Source organism: Antechinus flavipes, chromosome 2 (genome assembly GCF_016432865.1).
Source record: "Antechinus flavipes isolate AdamAnt ecotype Samford, QLD, Australia chromosome 2, AdamAnt_v2, whole genome shotgun sequence".
Taxonomy (NCBI): domain Eukaryota; kingdom Metazoa; phylum Chordata; class Mammalia; order Dasyuromorphia; family Dasyuridae; genus Antechinus; species Antechinus flavipes.
Window position 1 is genome coordinate 351,388,460 of NC_067399.1, and position 24,657 is coordinate 351,413,116.

The window sequence follows — 24,657 nt, forward strand, 5'->3', positions numbered from 1 at the left end:
CCTCTCTGTATTCATCCTGCTGGTCATTTCTTACAGAACAATAATATTCCATAACATTCATATACCACAATTTACCCAGCCATTCTCCAATTGATGGGCATCCATTCATTTTCCAGTTTCTAGCCACTACAAACAGGGCTAATACAAACATTTTGGCACATACAGGTCCCTTTCCCTTCTTTAGTATTTCTTTGGGATATAAGCCCAATAGAAACACTGCTGGATCAAAGGGTATGCACAATTTGATAATTTTTTGGGCATAATTCCAGATTGCTCTCCAGAATGGTTGGATTCGTTCACAACTCCAGCAACAATGCATTAGTGTCCCAGTTTTCCCGCATCCCCTCCAACATTCATCATTATTTTTTCCTGTCATCTTAGCCAATCTGACAGGTGTGTAGTGGTATCTCAGAGTTGTCTTAATTTGCATTTCTCTGATCAATAATGATTTGGAACACTCTTTCATATGAGTGGTAATAGTTTCAATTTCATCCTCTGAAAATTGTCTGTTCATATCCTTTGACCATTTATCAATTGGAGAATGGCTTGATTTCTTATAAGTTTGAGTCAGTTCTCTATATATTTTGGAAATGAGGCCTTTATCAGAACCTTTAACTGTGAAGATGTTTTCCCAGTTTGTTGCTTCCCTTCTAATCTTGTTTGCATTAGTTTTATTTGTACAAAGGCTTTTTAATTTGATGTAATCAAAATTTTCTATTTTGTGATCAGTAATGGTCTCTAGTTCATCTTTGGTCACAAATTTCTTTCTCCTCCACAAGTCTGAGAGATAAACTATTCTATGTTCCTCTAATTTATTTATAATCTCGTTCTTTATGCCTAGGTCATAGACCCATTTTGATCTTATCTTGGTATATGGTGTTAAGTGTGGGTCCATGCCTAATTTCTGCCATACTAATTTCCAATTATCCCAGCAGTTTTTATCAAATAATGAATTCTTTTCCCAGAACTTAGGGGCTTTGGGTTTGTCAAACACTAGATTGCTATAGTTGACTATTCTGTCTTGTGAACCTAGCCTTTTCCACTGATCCACTAATCTATTTCTTAGCCAATACCAAATGGTTTTGGTGACTGCTGCTTTATAATATAATTTTAGATCAGGTACAGCTAGGCCACCTTCATTTGATTTTTTTTTCATTAATTCCCTTGAGATTCTCGACTTTTTATTGTTCCATATGAATATTGTTGTTATTTTTTCTAGATCAATAAAATATTTTCTTGGAAGTCTGATTGGTATAGCACTAAATAAATAGATTAGTTTAGGGAGTATTGTCATCTTTATTATGTTCGCTCGGCCGATCCAAGAGCACTTAATATTTTTCCAATTATTTAAGTCTGACTTTATTTGTGTGGAGACTTTTTTATAATTTTGCTCATATAATTCCTGACTTTCCTTTGGTAGATAGATTCCCAAATATTTTATGGTATCAACAGTTATTCTGAATGGAATTTCTCTTTGTATCTCTTGCTGTTGGGTTTTGTTGGTGGTGTATAAGAATGCTGAGGATTTATGGGGATTTATTTTGTAGCCAGCTACTTTGCTAAAATTATGAATTATTTCCAATAGCTTTTTAGTAGAATCTCTGGGGTTCTCTAGGTATACCATCATATCATCTGCAAAGAGTAATAGTTTGGTTTCCTCATTGCCTACTCTAATTCCTTTTATATCTTTCTCGACTCTTATTGCCGAGGCTAGTGTTTCTAAAACAATATTAAATAATAATGGTGATAGTGGGCAACCTTGCTTCACTCCAGGTCTTACTGGGAAAGGTTCCAGTTTTTCCCCATTGCATATGATGCTTACTGATGGTTTTAAATATATGCTCCTGACTATTTTAAGGAAAAGTCCATTTATTCCTATGCTCTCAAGTGTTTTTATTAGGAATGGCTGTTGGATTTTATCAAATGCTTTTTCTGCATCTATTGAGATGATCATATGGTCTTTGTTTGGTTGGTTATTGATATAGTCAATTATGCTAATAGTTTTCCTAATATTGAACCAGCCCTGCATTCCTGGTATAAATCCTACTTGGTCATAGTGTATTATCCTGGTGACGATTTTCTGTAATCTTTTTGCTAATATTTTATTTAAGATTTTAGCATCAATATTCATTAGGGAGATTGGTCTATAATTTTCTTTCTCTGTTTTCAGCCTACCTGGTTTAGGTATCAGTACCATGTCTGTGTCATAAAAGGAGTTTGGTAGGACTCCTTCCATCCCTATTTTTTCAAATAGTTTATATAACATTGGAGTTAATTGTTCTTTAAATGTTTGGTAGAATTCACATGTAAATCCATCTGGTCCTGGGGATTTTTTCTTAGGGAGTTGATTGATAGTTTGTTCTATTTCTTTTTCTGAGATGGGACTGTTTAGGATATTTACTTCTTCCTCTGTTAGTTTGGGCAAGTTATATTTTTGGAGGTATTTTTCTATTTCATTTAAGTTGTCGAATTTATTGGCATAAAGTTGGGCAAAGTAACTCCTAATTATTGCTCTAATTTCCTCTTCATTAGTGGTGAGTTCTCCCTTTTCATTTTTAAGACTAACAATTTGATTTTCCTCTTTCCTTTTTTTAATCAGATTTACTAAGGGTTTGTCTATTTTGTTGGTTTTTTCATAGAACCAACTCTTAGTTTTATTAATCAATTCAATAGTTTTTTTACTTTCAATTTTATTGATCTCACCTTTTATTTTTAGAATTTCAAGTTTAGTGTTTGACTGGGGGTTTTTAATTTGTTCCTTTTCTAGCATTTTTAGTTGCAAACCCAATTCATTGACCTTCTCTTTCTCTATTTTATACAAATAGGCCTCTAGAGATATGAAATTTCCCCTTATTACCGCTTTGGCTGCATCTCATACATTTTGGTATGATGTCTCATTATTATCGTTTTCTTGGGTGAAGTTATTAATTATGTCTATGATTTGCTGTTTCACCCAATCATTCTTTAGTATGAGATTATTTAGTTTCCAATTATTTTTTGGTCTACTTCCCCCTGGTTTTTTGTTGAATGTAATTTTCATTGCATCATGATTTGAAAAGGATGCATTTACTATTTCTGCCTTACTGCATTTGAGTTTGAGGTTTTTATGTCCTAATATATGGTCAATTTTTGTATAGGTTCCATGAACTGCTGAAAAGAAAGTGTATTCCTTTCTGTCTCCATTACATTTTCTCCAGAGATCTATCATATCTAACTTTTCTAGTATTCTATTTACCTCTTTGACTTCTTTCTTATTTATTTTGTGGTTTGATTTATCTAATTCTGAGAGTGCAAAGTTAAGATCTCCCACTATTATAGTTTTACTGTCTATTTCTTCTTGCAGCTCTCTTAGTTTCTCTTTTAAGAATTTAGATGCTACCCCACTTGGTGCATATATGTTTAATATAGATAGTGCTTCATTATCCATGCTACCCTTTAGCAAGATATAGTGCCCTTCCTTATCTCTTTTAATTAGATCAATTTTTGCTTTAGCTTGATTTGAGATCAGGATGGCTGCCCCTGCTTTTTTGACTTCACCTGAAGCATAGTAGATTTTGCTCCAACCTTTTACCTTTAACCTGCATGTATCTCCCCACTTCAGGTGTGTTTCCTGTAAACAACATATTGTAGGATTCTGGCTTTTAATCCATTCTGCTAACCGCTTCCTCTTTATGGGGGAGTTTACCCCGTTCACGTTTATGGTTAGAATGACCAATTCTGTATTACTTGCCATCTTGTTAACCCCGGTTTATGCTTTTCTCCCTTCTTTCCCCTTTCCCCCCCTTCCCAGTATTAAGCTTGTGAGCACCACTTGCTTCTCACAGCCCTCCCTTTTTAGTATCCCTCCCCCCGCCTTAGAGTTCCTCCCCCTATCTTACCCCTTTCCCTCCCAGTTCCCGTATTCCCTTCCGCTTAGCTTATTTTCACTTTTCCCTTCTCACTTTTCAATGAGGTGGGAGAAGTTTCACCACAGATTGAATATGTCTTAAGATTTTTCACTTAAAGCCAATTCTGAAGGCAGTAAGATACCCACTATATTCATCCCCCTCCATTCTTTCTCTCAGATATAATAGGTTTCCTATGCCTCTTCATGAGATGTACTACCCCCACTTTACCCTTTTTCTGATACAATGTCCTTTCCACATCAATTTCTAGAACAAGGTATACATGTATTCTTTATACATCTATATAGTCAAAATATAGTTCCCAAGATTAATCTTTACCTTTTTAGATTTCTCTTGAGTTCTATATTTGTAGATCAAACTTTTTGTTAAGTTCTGGTTTTTTCATCAGAAATAGATGAAATTCGCTTACTTCGTTGAATGTCCATCTTCTTCCCTAGAAAAAGATGCTCATTCTCGCTGGGTAAGTTATTTTTGGTTGCATACCAAGTTCCTTAGCCTTTCGGAATATCATATTCCAGGCCCTTCGATCTTTTAATGTGGATGCTGCCAGATCCTGGGTGATCCTTATTGTGGCTCCTTGATACTTGAATTGGGTTTTTCTAGCTGCTTGCAATATTTTTTCCTTCATCTGAGGGTTCTGGCATTTGGCCACTATATTCCTTGGTGTTTTGATTTTAGGATCCCTTTCAGTAGTGATCGATGAATTCTTTCAATGTTTATTTTTTCCTCTGTTCCTATGACTTCTGGGCAGTTCTCTTTGATAATTTCCTGGAAAATAGTGTCCAGGCTCTTTTTTTCATCATGTTTTTCTGGAAGTCCAATGATTCTCAGATTGTCTCTCCTGGATCTGTTTTCCAGGTCTGTTGTCTTCCCCAGAAGGTATTTCACATTTTTCTCCATTGTTTGATTTTTTTTGGATTTGCTTGACTGATTCTTCTTGTCTCCTCGAGTCATTCAATTCCACTTGTTCAATTCTGATTTTCAGTGAAGTATTTTCTTCACTCACTTTTTAAAAATCTTTTTCTAATTGTCCAATTGAGTTCTTTTGTTCTGTGAAATTTTTTTCCATTTTGCCAATTTTGTTTTTTAGAGAGCTGTTTTCTGTTTCCAGTTCACTAATCCTATTTTTCAAGGATTTTACTTCTTTATCCACTCTCTCTTTAACTTTCTCCAGGCTCTTTTGCCAAGCCTCCCTCTCCTTTTCCCAAGCTTCCCTCTCCTTTTGCCAAGCCTCACTCTGCTTTCCCCATTTTTCTTCTAGCTCCCTTGTGAGAACCTTTTAAATTATTTCTATGAGGTTCATCTGTGCTGAGGAACAGATGATCTCCTCCTTTGGGGATTCACCTGGAGACAGTCTGTTTTTAATCTCCTTAGGATTTAGAGTCTGCTCTCTATCTGTATAGAAGCTGTCAAGGGTTAAAGTCCTCTTCAGCTTCTTGCTCATTCTGTCTAATAATCAAAGACAAACTACCAAAGAAAAACAGAAAAAACTGGAGTCTTTCTTTGGGGGAGGGCCTGGGTATGTTATCGAGCTTCCTCTACAGACTGCAGGGGGCAGTAGTGAGGCACTAGCAGGACTGTGTGCGTGTGGGCTCTGAGATCCCAGAGCATGCTGAGTCACTGTGGGGGGGGGGGGGGCGAGAAGGGGGCGGCCAGGTCCCGAGAGACTCCAGCTGTTTGGGGTTGTATTCTTCAGCCCCGGTGTTTTTAGCTTCTCTGCTGGGCTGCTGACTTGCTGCCGGAGCAAAGTATCCAAACCTGTAGTGAAGCTCTCCCCGCAGAGACGGCTGCGATCACTCCCCACCCCCTCTCCAGTCTGCTCCCGTGCTCTCACTGCCGCTGCCCTCAGCCTGCACCCGATCTAAAACCATCCCAGCCCTCCAGTAAAGACAGACCTTTCTTGGCGGATCTCAAGGATGGCTTCTCTTGGTAACTATTTGTGGGTTTTTTTTCAGTCAAGCATTAATTCAGAGGCTTGTAATAAAATGGATAGTGAGAGAAAGCGTGGAGCTTATGTAGCTGTGTGCCTCCTCTCCGCCATCTTAACCGGAAGTCCCAGTCCGGTACAATTCTAATTGTAGCTCCAGCATATTTGAATTTTGCTTTGCTTTGTTTCTTGCAAAATTTTCTCTTTGATATGGAATTTTATGGCACTTATGGCAATAATATTCCTATGTGTTTTCCACAAAGAATCTCTTTGAGAAGGTGAGTAGTAGATTTTTTTTCCCTATTTCTATTTTCCCTTTGTGTTCTAATACTTCAAGACAATTTTGTTTATTTCTTGCATTATTGTTTCAAGGTTCTTTTTTTTTTTTGGTTACAACTTTCAGATAGTCCAATCATTCTTATATTTTCTCTTCTTGATCTCTTCTCTAGATCTCCTAGATCTTGTTTCACATTTTGCATTTCACATTTGGGTTTTTCCATTTTTTATATTTTCTTTTATTATTTCTTGATTTGCCTTCCCTTTGCCTAATTTTAATTTTCAAAGAACTTTCTTCTTTAAGATTTTGTATTGTACCTCATTTTTTATTTGTTAACTTTTTTTCATAATCTTCTTGTTTTTTCTTGAAAATTTTTTTTAGTTTTTCCTCAGTTATTTGCTTTTTAATCTTTTTTGATGTTTTCTATACATTTTCTCAGGGCAGATAGCTATTATTAGTGTTACTCTTTGGAGTAGAAAAGTCTTTTTAAAAATTTCACTGTCCTCTTCTAAAGTTGAACACCACTGCCCCTTATTCCCATAGTAAGTTTCTATGGTTGGGTTCTTTTTTCTTTGACTATATTTAAAAATCAGAATTATTAGTGTAAGCATCTCTAATCCTGAGGTTGGGGCGATGATACCTCTAGCTTCACTTCAGCTCTCTCTTCTGACCTGAAACCCCAAACCAAAGGCCCACAGCCATCAGTGTCCCTGCCCCACTATTTCTGCATTTACAGGTATTCTGGTTCTTTATTGCTCAGGGTGGCATCTCTGCAGCACAGCTGGACCTGGCATTCTTAAACAGCAGAAGATCCTTCATTCTTCCTGGACTCAGAGCCTCAATTCTCTATCTGGGAGGTGAAAGTTCCTATGGTTCCTGCGGAGGTTGCAGCTGAAGCCAGCTAGCTGAGGGCTTCCCACTTGCTGTTTCTGATTAGTTAACCTAGAGGTTTTTGAACTTCACACTGGTTAAACCTCATCCTAGGATTTTTCTTGGGTCTTCTTGGGTTGTCCCAGGAGGAGTTCCAATTCTACTCCAAACTTTCTTTGTTTTTCACTTTTGTTCACTTTGAGATGCAAATTTGTTCTGTTTGTGGGGGAAATTTGTAGAGCATGAAATTTTCTGACAAATTTCACCACCTTCCCAGAACCCTCCTATTGGTACTCTTAAAATAAGACCCTTTAATGAACTTACTTAAGCATAGCAGTGGAGGAATTGACTCAAATCAATCTTCACATTCTCAGTATAAGTGAATTAAAAAGAGAGAAAAAAGGTGAAACTCAAAGATTTTCCTTTGAGAGACAGAGTTGGTTAGATTGTCTTTATCATGTATCCAAAGACAACAGGAAATACAATTTCATGGGTCATTTGGTCATTTTACATGAAAGTCCTCATGATATATTTAAAAAAAAATAACCGATCATGTAGAAGCCTATCTTTTCTACATAAAACCCTATTAAAAACCTAGAAAGACTAATAAAAACCTGGCAAAACAAAACAAAACAAAACAGAATTAAGTCTCATTAAAAGGTAGCCACAAACTAGTAGTCTGATACAAAGGTTACACCAGGCAATACTATTTGAATTCAGATAAACATGGGAATGCAGGGAAAGGAGATACACTAGAAAAGTCATCAATAGCTCTTGCAAATATACCAGAAACCAGTTGACCCTCTGAATTGGTAGAGGAAGATTCACAAGCCAGGGTAAACTTTAGTCATTGCGAACCTAAAACCAGCTTCATTCCTCTTAGGTCAGTCACTATGTATGGAACATGGAAATGGAACATGACACATCGACCAGAAGATTTGGAAATGCACATTTTATAGCATTAAGTGTCAAGCAGAAGAAGGTCCAAATTGGTACTTGAAATTTAATACTAGGGGAACTGTGCAAAAAACCTGAGACCAAAGTGAAACCTAAAATTCAAGTGAGGCCTGTCAGGAATATAGCAAAGAAAAAAACTAAATACTGATTGTAGATGATATTATGACAAAAAGAAATAGATTTGCTAAGGTCAGGATATTTAATGAATCACCAGAAGATTGATAAGGAAGTGAAAGAATGAAGCAGAAGATGTGGTTTAATATTAGCCGCTGATCAGGTACAGAGAAGACAGAACCAAAAATCAGGCCTACTCAGTCCTTCCAAGACTGCTAGGGAGGACTTTCTGAAACTCAAAATTCTTCTTCTGAGGATAAAAATATTACTAAATAGAAGAGATCACTGAACACAATGGATATGAAGTATGAATTAAAAGAAGCTGAAGTAATGTAAAACCTAGAAGAAGAGAAATACAACTGTAGGAAAACCTCAAATGAAAAAAAATTAGCTTGTCTGTAAGAATTACAGCAATGCAAGAAAATTAAAAAAAAGAGATAAACACAAATTTTAAATGAAAACAGAATTTTGGGAAAAAAATTGAAAAGAGAATAAATAGGTTAATATATATCAAAGGAAACCTTTCCCAGTTAATGGGCACCTTGAAAAACAATGAAGCAAATGATTCCAATTTTTCTATGAGACAACAATAAATATCTGAATAGTCAAAAGATTGAAAATAAATGAAGAAAATATTTTAAGATTTCTATTTTTTTAAAGAATAGAAAATAGATTGAGGAGAGAGAATTTAAGAATAATTTGGCTCTCTTAAAAATATGGACAAACAAAAAAGTGTGTACACTATATTTCAAGAAAAAAAAATTTCCCAGATCTATTTATTAGAAATCAAAGGCAAAAGGAAAATAAAAAGAATACACTTATCACTTCCTAAAAGAAATTCCAAATGGAAAACACCAAGGAAGAACCAAAATCCAGAGTTTCCAAGTTAAAGAAAAAAATACTACAAACAACAAGAGTGAAGATATTAAATAGCAAGGAATCACAGTCTGCATTACACAATGTTTGCCAACAACCATTATAAAAAAAAATTCTTGAAATATGATAGCCCCAAAGACAAAAGATAAAGACATATGACTCAAAATTACTTATCCTGTAAAGTTGAGTATAATCTCAGAGAAGATAAAAGAGACTTTAATAGGATAAAGAACTTTAAAATATTCCAGATGAAAAGATGAAAGCTATGTAGGGACTTTAAAATACAAAGGAATTAATAGTTCTAGTTGGTAGGCATTGACCCACACCTAATACCATATGCAAGGTTGAAATGGATACATGATCTAAACATAAAGAATGACATTATAAACAAATTAGAACACCATAGAATTAGTTAACCTCTCAGATAAGTGGAGGAAGAAGGACTTTGTGACCAAAGAAGAGCTAGAGATTGTTATTGATCACAAAATAGATAATTTTAATTATATTAAGTTAAAAAGTTTTTGTATAAACAAAACTAATGTAGACAAGATTAGAAGGGAAGCAATAAATTGGGAAAACATTTTTACCTTCAAAGATTCTGATAAAGGCCTCATTTCTAAAATAGAGAATTAACTCAAATTTATAAGAATTCAAGGTCAAAGCATATGAACAGACAATTTTCAGATGAAGAAATTGAAACTATTTGTAGTCATATGAAAAGATACTTCAACTCACTATTGATCAGAGAAATACAAATTAAGACAACTCTGAGATACCACTACATACCTCTCATATTGGTTAAGATGACAGGAAAAGATAATGATGAATGTTGGAGGGGATGTGGGAAAACTGGGATACTGATACATTGTTGGTGGAACTGTGAATGGATACAACCATTCTGGAGAGCAATTTGGAACTATGCCCCAAAAGTTATCAAACTGTGCTTGCCCTTTGACCCAGCAGTGTTTCTACTGGGCTTATATCCCAAAGAGCTCTTAAAGGAGGGAAAGGAATCCACATGTACAAAAATATTTGTGTCATCCCTTTTTGTAGTGGCAAGAAACTGGAAACTGATTGTATGCCCATCAATTGGAGGAAGGCTGAATAAATTATTGTATATAAATATTATGGAATATTATTGTTCTTTAAGAAGCAACCAGCAGATTTATACCTTCTGAATCCAATTCTCCCTGTGTAACAAGAGAACTGTTCGGTTCTGCACACATATATTGTATCTAGGATATACTGTAACCTATTTAGTATGTAAAGAACTGCTTGCCATCTGGGGGAGGGGGTGGAGGGAGGGAGGGGAAAAATCAGAACAGAAGTGAGTGCAAGGGATAATGCTGAAAAAATTACCCTGGCATGGGTTCTGTCAATAAAAAGTTATTTATTAAAAAAAAAAGAAACAACCAGCAGTTAAGTCATTATTAATCAGAGAAATGCAAATTAAGACAACTCTGAGATACCACTACACACCTGTCAGATTGGCTAGAATGACAGGGAAAGATAATGTGGCATGTTGGAGGGGATGTGGGAAAACAGGGACACTGATAAATTGTTGGTGGAATTGTGAATACATCCAGCCATTCTGGAGAGCAATTTGGAACTATGTTAAAAAAATTATCAAACTGTGCATATCCTTTGATCCAGCAGTGTTACTACTGGGCCTATATCCCAAAGAGATTTTAAAGAAGGGAAAGGGACCTGTATGTGCAAGAATGTTTGTGGCAGCCCTTTTTGCAGTGGCCAGAAACTGGAAACTGAGTGGATGCCCTTCAATTGGAGAATGGCTGAATAAATTGTGGTATAGGAATATTATGGAATATTATTGTTTGGTAAGAAATGACCAATAGGATGATTTCAGAAAGGCTTGGAGAGACTTATACGAACTGATGCTTAGCGAAATGAGCAGGACCAGGAGATCATTATATACTTCAACAACAATACAATATGATGATCAATTCTGATGGACGTGGCCATCTTCAGCAATGAGAGGAACCAAATCAGTTCTAATAGAGCAGTAATAAATTGAACCAGCTACACCCAGGGAAAGAACTCTGGGAGATGACTATGAACCACTACATAGAATTCCCAATTCCTCTATTTTTGTCCACCTGCATTTTTGATTTCCTTCACAGGCTAATTGTACACTATTTCAAAGTCTGATTCTTTTTGTACAGCAAAATAACCATTTGGACATGTATACTTATATTGTATTTAATTTATACTTTAACATATTTAACATGTATTGGTCAACCTGCCATCTGGGAGAGGGTGTGGGGGGAAGGAGTGGAAAAATTGGAACAAAAGATTTGGCAATTGTCAATGCTGTAAAATTACCCATGCATATAACTTGTAAATAAAAAGCTATAATAATAATAAAAAAAGAAACAATCAGCAGGATGATTTCAGAGAGGCCTGGAGAGACTTACATGAACTGATGCTAAGTGAAATGAGCAGAACTAGGAGATCATTGTACATGCTAACAAGATTATATGATGATCAATTCTGATGGACATGGCTCTCTTCAACAATGAGATGATTTAAACCAGTTTTGATTGTTCAGATGAAGGTACAATCTTCAATGAAGATTGTATGATGAAGATCTATACCTAGAGAAAGGACTGTGGGAACTGAGTGTGGACCACAACACACCATTTTCACTCTTTCTGTTATTGTTTGCTTGCATTTTGTTTTCTTTCTCAGTTATTTTTCTCTTCTTGATATGATTTTTCTTGTGCAGCAAGATAAGTACATAAATATGCATATATATATAATGAATTTAACATAGTTAACATGTATTAAACTACCTGCCATCTAGGAGAGGGAGTAGGGGGAAGGAGGGGAAAATTTGAACAAAAGGTCAATGAACAAGGGTCAATATTGAAAAATTATTCATGTAAATGTTTTGTAAATAAAAAGCTTTAATAAAATTTAAAAAGTTCTATTTGGAACCTAGAATGGTTTAGCATCTGGAAAGGACTAAATACTTTAAGAAGACTTAAATTCTAACGGCGAAAGAAGAAGAAAGTGAACCTTCCTAATTTTCATGTCTTAAATGGCTATAGAGATAATTAAATAAGTGAAACATATGACATTGGGGTGGTTTTATTCTATTTTGTTAGTTTTAAGTGAGGAAAGAAGAAAATGGGAAAGAGAAACACATGAGGGAAGAAATGAGAAAGAATGTATAGATTTGCTATTTCCAATAATCTAGAAACACAATGACATGTTAGGACTGAAAAGTGCCTGTATTCCCCACAAACACTTTAGTAAAGCCTTAGAAATTCATCAGAAGTAACAATGACAAAGAAAACCAGAGAGATTTAATTATAAACTCTGTTCACTAATTTAGGACTGGTAGAAAAATTAGATCTCAAATATATTACAAAGTAGCAATAGTTAAAATATTGTTACTAGATAAGAAATAGAGTGATTGATCCATGGAAGAAAATAGGCACACAATAAAGAGGAGTAAATGACAATAGTAATCTAGTGTTTGATAAACCCCAAACATCCAAAGCTATTGGGCAAAAATGTGCCATTCAACCAAAACATACTATGTTCAAATTGAGTACATGAATTTTTCTTCTTCTTCTTCTTCTTCTTCTTCTTCTTCTTCTTCTTCTTCTTCTTCTTCTTCTTCTTCTTCTTCTTCTTTTTTTTTTTAATAACTTTTTATTGATACAACCCATGCCAGGGTAATTTTTTACAGCATTATCTCTTGCATTCAGTTCTGTTCCAATTTTTCCCCTCCCTCCCTCCACCCCCTCCCCCAGATGGCAAGCAGTCCTTTACATGTTGAATAGGTTACAGTATATTCTAGATACAATATATGTGTGCAGAACCAAACAGTTTTCTTGTTGCACAGGGAGAATTGAATTCAGAAGGTACAAATAACCCGGGAAGAAAAACAAAAATGCAAGCAGTTTATATTCATTTTCCAGTGTTCTTTCTTTGGGTGTAGCTGCTTCTATCCATCTTTGATCAATTGAAACTGAAATGAATTATTCTTAAAAGGGCAACTGTTGTTCTCAAAAAGGACCAAAATGACATCATTAGTTAGAGTCAAGTTATAGTATGTCTGACTGTGATCAGACCGATATCAGTTTGGAGTACACAGAGTGGCACAAATAGTCCATGCGAACATTTGAGATAGATTCTCTAATGTTGTGCGTCTTATGCTTCTTTTGAGCTTTTTCAATTCTGCTTTGCTCATAGAGCTCAGTTCCTTCTCTAATGAGGATACACTATGCTGGATTTTCCTATGACAGTGTCTTCCATGTCACACAATCAATTCCAAAGTTCTTTAGAGAGACTTCGAGAGAGTCTTTGTGTCACTTTTTCTAATTGCCATGTGAGTGCTTGCCCTATGTGAATTCTCAATAAAATTTGGCAAACATATATTTGGCATTTAAAAAATGTGGTCAGTTCAAAGGAGTAGAGTTTGAGTGCTTGGCACTGTAGTTCAAGAAAGGCAGTGTCTGGTATCTTATCCTGTGAGCTCATCTTCAGAATAAATTTGATAAAAAAATTAGGGAAGCATGTAAAAAATTACAATTTTTTTTTTGGATTCATGGGTAAAGGGAGAGTTGATGACTAAGGAAGAAACAGAGGATCATAAGTAAAATGGGTAATTTTGAGTACATTAAGTTTAAAAAGTTTTGCAAAAACATCCAAACTATATTACAAAGCAGTAACTATCAAAATCATTTCTCAGAAGTTAAAAAAAAAAAGAAGAAAAGTATTGATGAGTAGATCAACATAAGATACAAAAACATTTGAACATTTGAAAAACAAGGACATCATTAAACAGTTAAAATTCTTAATAGTGCTTTATGGTTTTGAATATGCTTTATATCTTATTTCATTTGATACTGACAACAACTCTATGAGAGAGGTGCTACTATTGTTTCTATTTAACAGAAGAGGAAAGGAAGGTTGAATGAGGTTAAGGACTCACGGTTCTTATTCAAATTCAAATCTTCTTGATTCAAACATTAAGCCTTTTAAAGTAACTTATTCAGCAAAAACTCCAGAAAGCTAGAAAATATTTTTGAAGAAATTAGATTTATATGTGATTCTTTATAATCCCCTCCATTCAATTAATATAGTGAGAAAAGGCCCAGAATGTATAACTATATTAATAAGGTGTTAAACTAATTTTAAAAGATGATCACTGATCTATTTATGAGATAAGAACACCTCTCTGACTGCAGGGAACAGTTCAATTGACTAAACAAACAAATTAATCAGTTCTGGATGCTTTACATAGTTAATCCCTGGAAGAATTTCAGTAGTTCTTAAAAATAGGAGAGCTTTTAGGTAGGGAAAATATGTAGTGGTGGGGAAAAAACTTTCTTTTTCTCCTATCTCCTTGAACATGGAACTTTGAAGGGTTGTGCTGGACTAGTAGGAAACTTCATCCAGTGAGGAGCAGAGATACACACTCAAAAGACATAGATAATTGCATAAGGAAATAAGCATCTTCAAAGAGCATGGCCTCTGGTTGTTGAGAAGTCAGGCTATGAAGAGGAGAAGATCCTAAGAACTTATTTGAGCTACCATCCCAGAAGGGACTTCAAATCCAAGATGTGAGGCTGAATTTGAGCTGAGTGAAGACTATGAAGATTCAAACCCATTATTATCAAGAGTATGAAATGCCTTTGGCACATGTATGTCCCCCACATTTGTTTTGTTAGCATTGTACTCTAAGATTAGGCCCATTCTTCTTATGAACACCATAAGCATCTGTGACAAAATATGCCCTAAATTTATAAAGAATTTTTTTTCTTTGGTTTTGGTTTTTGGGAGTTTTTTGCGGTAGGAGTATCTGGAGTGCTATTCTTGCTATATCAGAAGTAAATAACTTTTTGTTATTATTCAGTCTTTTCCAGTCATGCCTGACTCTTTGTGATCCAGTTTAGAGTTTGATTTTCTGTTTCCTTCTCCAGCTCATTTTACAGAGGAGGAAAAGGAAGTAAATAGGGCCACATACCTAGCAAGGGTCTGAAGACAGATTTGAACTCAGGAAGATGAGTTTTTCTGACTTGTGGCCCAGTACTCTAACCACTGCACCACTCTAACCAGTGGCCCACTGTAATTAAGTGGCTTGCTCAAGGTCAGAGAAGAAATAAATAGAATAAACTGGATTTGAATGGAGGTCCTTTATTGCCAAATACAGTGCTCGTTTTGTTATATAACCTTTGATGTTGTTTAATAATTTTTCAGCTGTGTCTAATTGTTCATTTCATTTTCTTCTCTTGCTCATTCTATAAATGAGGAAACTGAAGCAAATGGGGTTGAGTGATTTGTCCAGGGTCACACAGTTTATATAAGTGTCTGAGACTGGATTTGAACTAAGAAAGATGAGTCTTAAAAGCAGTGGATAGAGTACTGGCCCTAGAGTAAGAACTGCAGTTCATATCTGGTCTCAAACACTTATGAACAATGTGACCCTGGGCAATTCACTTCAACCAAAATGCCTTAAAAAAAAAAAAAAAAGACGTCTTCCTGATTTTCAGGCCTGGCACTCTATGCCACTGCCTTACTAAATCTGACTGCTGTATAATCTTACCTGACTGTTAACAGGAAATATACCACTATGAGATAGTGAACTATATACAATGTTATGAATATACATCCACAGGTTAGCCCTAGAACCTTAGATAGGAGCCACTCTCACAGGTCTCTACCTAGAAGAAGATATCTCTAAATATCCAGGGCCTCAATGTAAGAAGATATAAACAAAATATAGAAGCATATAAAGCTTTATCTTTTACAACTCTTCATAGGGAAAATCAACAAAGGAAATGAATTGTAGGAGAAAAATGGACATCTTTGAATATATAAAATCAAGACATTTTTCACAAATGAAATCAATAGTTAGAAAAGAAACATGTAACTATTGAAACTTTTGTTATAACTTTCTCTGATAGAGTTCTGATATCCAAATTCCATATAGTAATAGATAGAAATATATAAGAATAAAAGCCTAGATAGGTGAGTAGAATGTTCTCAAAAGAAAAAAAAAAGGCAAAATATTTAAAATTATGTTAAAAATGCTCCAAATCATTAATGATAATGTTTGTTGTAGTTTGCATTCCTACAACTTTAGGTTCAGTTTTACATTGTATACGACTATCAGCAAACATTTATGATGACCAACCAGGACTTAGCTCTTCTCACAATAATTCAAGACAAGTACAAAGGACTCAAAAAAGAAAATGCTATCCATAACCAGATAAAGAACTGATGGACTCTGAATGCAAATTGAAGCATGTTTTTTCACTTACTTTATTCTTTACTGTGTTTTTTTTGTCTTTTGATCTATTTCTTCTTTGACAACTGTGACTAAAATGGAAAGATGTTTTACATAATAACATATGTATAAATTAGATCAAACTGCCTATCTTCTTCTGAACAGGGAAGGAGAAGGGAGGAAGTAAAATTTGAAACTCAAAATATTGTAAAAATGGATGCAAAATTTTTTCTTGATAAGTGACTAGAGGAAAAATAAAATACTATTTAAAAAAAGTAAATACACACAAGCAGAATTGTTATTGGAACTACCAATTATATATTTATATATATAATCTCTATATACAATAATGTAATTATATATATATATATGTAGAGGGCTGAAACTCTTGGATCATTGCACTGAGATTGGTTCAAGCACTTAGGGCTAATTACCAATTAGACAGTATTCTATAGGCATGGGCTTGAAAAATAGCCCTTCCACTATCCTGTGCTGGCTCAATGATTGATGTATACAGAGGATTGTAGGAGGGAATAGGGGGTGGAGTAAGATTAGCCAGGGTCACTTTGGCAGTGGATGAGGAAGAAGGAAGTTGTGGAGATCCTGCTTTCATCCCCTTCACTTCTACCCCTAAAGACCAAGAATAAAGACTAAGGATTTTTGCTTATCCTGACTCCAGATGATTCTAAGGTATCCTGGGTGCTAATGCGGTCATCACATATATTTAACATGGGAACTACCATGTTAAAATTTAAATATACAAATTTTAAAAAATCCAACTTGGTAAAGACTTCTTGTTTAATATCCATCCCTCTTTTTTAGTTCCATTCTATATATGGAACTGTTCATGTTTAGTGATACAAATTTGAAAGTTGTAATAATAAAAAGAAGATTTAAAATAAAAACAAAAAAGACCATCATGAAAATATTTGTAGCTTAGGAATCAACATTCATTTCAGAGGCTAAAGATGTAGATAACTTTTACAAAGAACTAAAAAATAAAGCCAACTCTCTGAATTAAATCAACATATAGCTTATCCAGCTTAATACAAAATGACTTTGATATCAAAGTGGTAATAAGTAAAGATGGTTAAAAAAAATTCTTTGGAATCAGAGTGGTTTGTAGAGTACATAGAAACTTCATATTTTTATCTCGTGAACACTTTTTCTAGAAAAGAATCTGTGGGCATTGGACATGCTTAGAAATCTATTTTTAAAAATGAACTTTGAATCTGATTAAAAAAAGGAAAGAGGAAAATCAAATTGTTAGTCTTAAAAATGAAAAGGGAGAACTCACCACTAACGAAGAGGAAATTAGAGCAATAATTAGGAGTTACTTTGCCCAACTTTACTCCAATAAATTCGACAACTTAAATGAAATAGAACTATACCTCCAAAAATATAGCTTGCCTAAACTAACAGAGGAAGAAGTAAATATCCTAAACACTCCTATCTCAGAAAAAGAAATAGAACAAACTATCAATCAACTCCCTAAGAAAAAAACCCCAGGACCAGATGGATTTACATCTGAATTCTATCAAACATTTAAAGATCAATTAACTCCAATGCTAAATAAATTATTTGAAGAAGTAGGGATTGAAGGAGTCCTACCAAACTCCTTTTATGACACAGATATGGTACTGATACCTAAACCAGGTAGGCTGAAAACAGAGAAAGAAAATTATGGACCAATCTCCCTAATGAATATTGATGCTAAAATCTTAAATAAAATATTAGCAAAAAGATTACAGAAAATCATCCCCAGGATAATATACTACGACCAAGTAGGATTTATACCAGGAATGCAGGGCTGGTTCAATATTAGGAAAACTATTAACATAATTGACTATATCAACAACCAACCAAACAAAAACCATATGATCATCTCAATAGATGCAGAAAAAGCATTTGATAAAATCCAACAGCCATTCCTAATAAAAACACTTGAGAGCATAGGAATAAAAGGACTTTTCCTTAAAATAGTTAGGAGCATATATTTTAAACCTTCAGTAAGCATCATATGCAATGGGGAAAAACTGGAACCTTTCCCGGTAAGATCTGGAGTGAAGCAAGGTTGCCCACTATCACCATTATTATTCAATATTGTATTAGAAACACTGGCCTCTGCAATAAGAGTCGAGAAAGAGATTAAAGGAATTAGAGTAGGCAATGAGGAAACCAAACTATCACTCTTTGCAGATGATATGATGGTATACCTAGAAAACCCCAGAGATTCTACTAAAAAGCTATTAGAAATAATTCATAATTTTAGCAAAGTAGCAGGATACAAAATAAATCCCCATAAATCCTCAGCATTCTTATACACCACCAACAAAATCCAAGAGCAAGAGATACAAAGAGAAATTCCATTCAAAATAACTGTTGATAGCATAAAATATTTGGGAATCTACCTACCAAAGGAAAGTCAGGAATTATATGAGCAAAATTACAAAAAAGTTTTCACACAAATAAAGTCAGACTTAAATAATTGGAAAAATATTAAGTGCTCTTGGATAGGCCGAGTAAATATAATAAAGATGACAATACTCCCTAAACTAATCTATTTATTTAGTGCTATACCAATCAGACTTCCAAGAAAATATTTTAATGATTTAGAAAAAATAACAACAAAATTCATATGGAACAATAAAAAGTCGAGAATCTCAAGGGAATTAATGAAAAAAAAATCAAATGAAGGTGGTCTAGCTGTACCTGATCTAAAATTATATTATAAAGCAGCAGTCACCAAAACCATCTGGTATTGGCTTAGAAATAGATTAGTTGATCAGTGGAAAAGGTTAGGTTCACAAGACAGAATAGTCAACTATAACAATCTAGTGTTTGACAAACCCAAAGATTCTAAATTTTGGGATAAGATTTCATTATTTGATAAAAACTGCTGGGATAACTGGAAATCAGTATGGCAGAAATTAGGCAAGGACCCACACTTAACACCACATACCAAGATAAGATCAAAATAGGTCCATGACCTAGGCATAAAGAACGAGATTATAAATAAATTAGAGGAACATAGGATAGTTTATCTCTCAGACTTGTGGAGGAGAAAGAAATTTGTGACCAAAGATGAACTAGAGACCATTACCAATCACAAAATAGAAAATTTTGATTATATCAAATTAAAAAGCCTTTGTACAAACAGAACGAATGCAAACAAGATTAGTAGGGAAGTAACAAACTGGGAAAACATCTTTACAATTAAAGGTTCTGATAAAGGCCTCATTTCCAAAATATATAGAGAACTGACTCAAATTTATAAAAAATCAAGCCATTCTCCAATTGATAAATGGTCAAAGGATATGAACAGACAATTTTCAGATGAAGAAATTGAAACTATTACCACTCACATGAAAGAGTGTTCCAAATCACTATTGATCAGAGAAATGCAAATTAAGACAACTCTGAGATATCACTACACACCTGTCAGATTGGCTAAGATGACAGGAAAAAATAATGATGAATGTTGGAGGGGATGCGGGAAAACGGGGACACTGATGCATTGTTGGTGGAGTTGTGAACGAATCCAGCCATTCTGGAGAGCGATCTGGAATTATGCCCAAAAAGTTATCAAACTGTGCATACCCTTTGATCCAGCAGTGTTTCTATTGGGCTTATACCCCAAAGAGATACTAAAAAAGGGAAGGGGACCTGTATGTGCCAAAATGTTTGTAGCAGCCCTGTTTGTAGTGGCTAGAAACTGGAAAATGAATGGATGCCCATCAATTGGAGAATGGCTGGGTAAATTGTGGTATATGAATGTTATGGAATATTATTGCTCTGTAAGGAATGACCAGCAGGATGAATACAGAGAGGCTTGGAGAGACCTACATGGACTGATGCTAAGTGAGATGAGCAGAACCAGGAGATCATTATACACTTCGACAACGATATTGTATGAGGATGTATTCTGATGGAAGTGGATTTCTCTGACAAAGAGACTTAACTGAGCTTCATTGGAGAAATGATGGACAGAAACAGCTACACCCAAAGAAGGAATACTGGGAAATGAATGTGAACTATTTGCATTTTTGATTTTCTTCCCGAGTTATTTTTACCTTCTGAATCCAATTCTCCCTGTGCAACAAGAGAACTGTTCGGTTCCGCAAATATGTATTGTATCTAGGATATACTGCAACATATTTAACATATATAGGACTGCTTGCCATCCTGGGGGGGGGGGAAGAGGGAGGGAGGGGAAAAAACGAAACATAAGTGATTGCAAGGGATAATGTCGTATAAAAATTATCCTGGCATGGATTCTGTCAGTACAAAGTTATTATTAAATAAAATAAAATTAAAAAAAAATAAAAATGAACTTTGTTTCATTTTAATAGACAGTAAATAATTTAATACTCACATACATGAAAGTGATTCCCAAATTGGTTGACTATGTTTATTCAGAACAGTTATTTGTGTTATAAAATATAATATAATATAAATATAAAATAAAGAATAAAATTGAGAAATATGTGGCACTCAAAACTACTTTAACCTGTCCTATTAATAAAATATTGAAATAAAAATGGGATGTGGAAGGACAAAGGAATTTAAAGCAATTTCATTCACATATATAATTGGAAATTTAAAATATATTAGCACAATTAGCAATTAGCAAGTCAATGAGCATCATTGGCTTAAAATATACACTAATGTATAAAAAAGAAATTTATAGAGAAAAATTCTGGAAGATTGTGAGTAATGTTATATAAAACATTGAAGGAAATGTACAAAACTCATGCAGGATAAGCAAAAACACATAGATTGCAATCCACACATTGGATGAAAAACACAGACTGATGCAATTAAAAGTCCTAGTTTGAGAGATATTAAAAATTTCACAGGTAAGGATAACAAAAAAGCCTATATAAGTAAAATTGAAATGAAATTAATAATTAATATTTATAAAAATCTTTATTATGAAGCTATGCTACATTCTTTGAGGAGTTTCTATTGCAGTTTAGTTCTAATATAGATAATGAAATTATATAATAATTAATAATTTAATATTATTAACCATTAATATAATATAATTATTATAATTATAATATAATAAAAATAAAATTCTAATAAAATATAGAAGTCAATAGACTTCTCTTAGAAAAATCTGTTGAAATGTTTGTTTTCTCTTTAAGTTAGATAATCTTGGGAAAATGCTAGAGCATCACTCCACAGAAGGTTACTAACTCTGAAATAAGATGGTTTAATTGATAAGCATTCTTTATGGAATGTGGATTATTCCTCAGATTATATCCTGGCAGGGCTCTAGGCTTTGGAATTAAATCAAAGTCCTTTTTAAAAGCTACACATCAAAATGTAATCATGCAGAAAATCAGCATGAAAATTCCTTTTTTTGTTCCTCAAATTATCTTTTTAAAAATGTTGTCAAACAAAAGCTAGTCTTAAAAGCTTCACCGAAATAGCATAAATAACAAAATGTTTTTGACATGAAAACAGAGTAGAATCATAATAGTAACCATCTGATTTGTTAAACCAAAGAATATACCAGATTTTTCACATAAGTGGATGCTAATGGCTAACATTTAAATAAGGCTTTATGTTTGCAACATGCTTTACATATTTTATCTCATTTGATCCTCACAACAACACCTTGGAGGTAGGTTATTATCCAAATTCTACATATAAAGAGACTTAGACTAAAGACTTTATTCAAGGTCACATAGCTAACAAACGTCTGAATCAGGATTTGATCTCAGATCTTTATGATTCCAAATCTAACTCCAAGTGACATACAGATAGCTTTTGATAGTGCTTTCCAAAATCTAGTGTCATCTAGAACCTTATAAAAGTGAGTTTCAATTTGGGATGGTGTTGAGAGATCTGTATCATTCTGGCTGAAGGAAGACCTTTGTACATCTGCTTTGGTAGTTTAGCATATTTTCTTATGCAGTATTCCATGTCCTTCTCTTGCACAAATTCTCTGAAAAATAATATCTGAAGAAAAAATTTTAGTGGTGATACTCATGATTGAGGTTATGAAAGTTTGTTACTTGAGTTGAGCTCCTTAATTCTCTTCTTTATTAAAGCTTTTCATTCTGCCAATTAAGCCATTGTCTTGCCAGTTTGGTATAGCTATGTATTTAATTAAATATCTTAGAAATGATAAATTGGTTCAACATATAGATACATAATAAACAGTGAGAATTCAAAACTATCCTTACCTCATTTCTCTCTGCTTGTGTGATCAAGAAATTCCCTTAGGAAAATAGTCTTTTTTCTTTTTCTTTTTCTTTTAAGGTGGAATGAACTCTATGCCAATTAAAAAATGAAGAGACATATTTCACCTTCACTCAAAAAAATGAGCATTCAGCTTCAGATCTGATCTTCACACATATGAGAATTTTATGGATAATGTAAAGATTCAATATCTTCTTATGCAGAGAAATTTTGGTTCCTGGACATAATTTTTTGCTAATGAAATATTAATGCCTGTATTTTAGTTTCACTCAATGACCTGTAAGTCTAATGAAAAGAAGTATATTAGTAAGTTGTCATAAATTCAATCTTGCTTTTATCAATTTTTATTCAGATTGTTTTCTTTTTAGATATAAACAATTAGAGTTAAGACTTCTCAGTTTTCATTGATATCATTGTACATATTAGTAATGATTTAGTCCTCAAAAATGAAGGTAAAATATTGCATCTTCTGCAGTTTGATTCAATTGAAATGTGTAAAGAGATATTTTAAAATAAAAAGAAATGTGAAAAGTCAATTCCTAAAATAGCCTGTCTTGCACTGTTATTAATTATTTACTGCTCATTACCCTCAACACATGAGCTAGAGAAAAATTATAATATGGATTAATAATATAGATCATTTTCAAATTGATAATATTTTTCCTAAGTAATAGACTTATAAACTCAAATGTTTGCTTGGAATTTCTTGGAAGAAAATTATTGTAAGTCTGAGTAAAATATGGATATATTTTTCTAGTTTTGATTTAGATGATGATTTGATGATGGATATGTTGAAAAACATGGTGATTTAGTCTACCTATGTATCACTGAAGTAAAATGATTTAGCATTCCATCTGCCATCTAAATACCAATGCCTTTGTAGATAATTAACCTGAAGAATGTGGGTTCAATTCCCTCTAATATCATTTTTATTACCTATTTTTTCTGTGTTGTTGCTTTATTTAACTTAAGTATAATGTTGCAAATTGGTTTATTGATTTTGAGATGGTGAAAGAAGTACTTAAAATTATCCATCAATATTCAGGTTTGGTTATATAACCAAATTTCCTTTAAATACTGTCAGCTAATTGCTAGATAAGTAGGAAAGTGACAAAACAACTCACAAAAGGGATACAACTGTTGTTCAGATGGATAAATGATAGGAGATAATAGAAAGAAGGTGTCTTTATATATTCAGTAATTTTTAAATATTCAGTAATTTTTTTTTACAACATTATCCCTTGCACTTGCTTCTGTTCCGATTTTTCCCCTCTTTCCCTCCACCCTCTCCCCTAGATGGCAAGCAGTTCTATATATGTTAGCTATGCTGCAGTATATCCTAGATACAATATATGTTTGCAGAACTGAACAGTTCTCTTGTTGAACAGGGAGAATTGGATTCAGAAAGTATAAATAACCTGGGAAGAAAAATAAAAATGCAAGCAGTTTATATTCATTTTCCAGTGTTCTTTCTTTGGGTGTAGCTGCTTCTGTCCATTTTTGATCAATTAAAGCTCTCTTTATTGAAGAGATCCACTTCCATCAGAATACATCCTCAAACAGTATCGTTGTTCCTTCTCTTCTCTCCCAGATAACTGGGATAGGAAAATATAGACCCATTTTTACTGGTTCTCTGTCAACATAGGGAATTTTATTAAACTTATTTGATTACTGGGTTTCCATTTCAAAACAAAAGGTTTATTGATGAATATCATCAACCAATATATTCCAATAATATCCAACTGAACAAACCATTCCTGAGGAGATTGAGCTCAATTTTCTTGTAATATTTTAGTTTCACTATAATTTTCATTTTTAGTTGCTGGTCTTTGGTCAGGTTGCATTCTAATTCCCTCATATGTACCTTAAGAAGAAATATGTGCATATATGTGAAAATAAATGAATCAGCACCAGGCTAATGGTAGAATAAAATCTTCAATATATTGAGATAAGTGAAAATTATTAACATTTTAAAGGCTCTCAAAGCCTTGGCAAAAATGATTTTAGCATTTCTAATTACAATAATATAACAATGATTCTTTGTATTGAGAATAAGATATGACAATTTTTAACCTGGCAGTTAATACCCAATTAATTAAAGCAACAAATTAAGATGTATAATTGAATTAATGGCTGCCATTTATACAGAAGCTCAAAATTAAACGTTTTGGGGTGTTTTTTTTAAGGCTTTAAGTGGTGCAATCTAACACACAAGAATGTTTAGCTGAATATTGCTCTCTAACACCATGCTGAG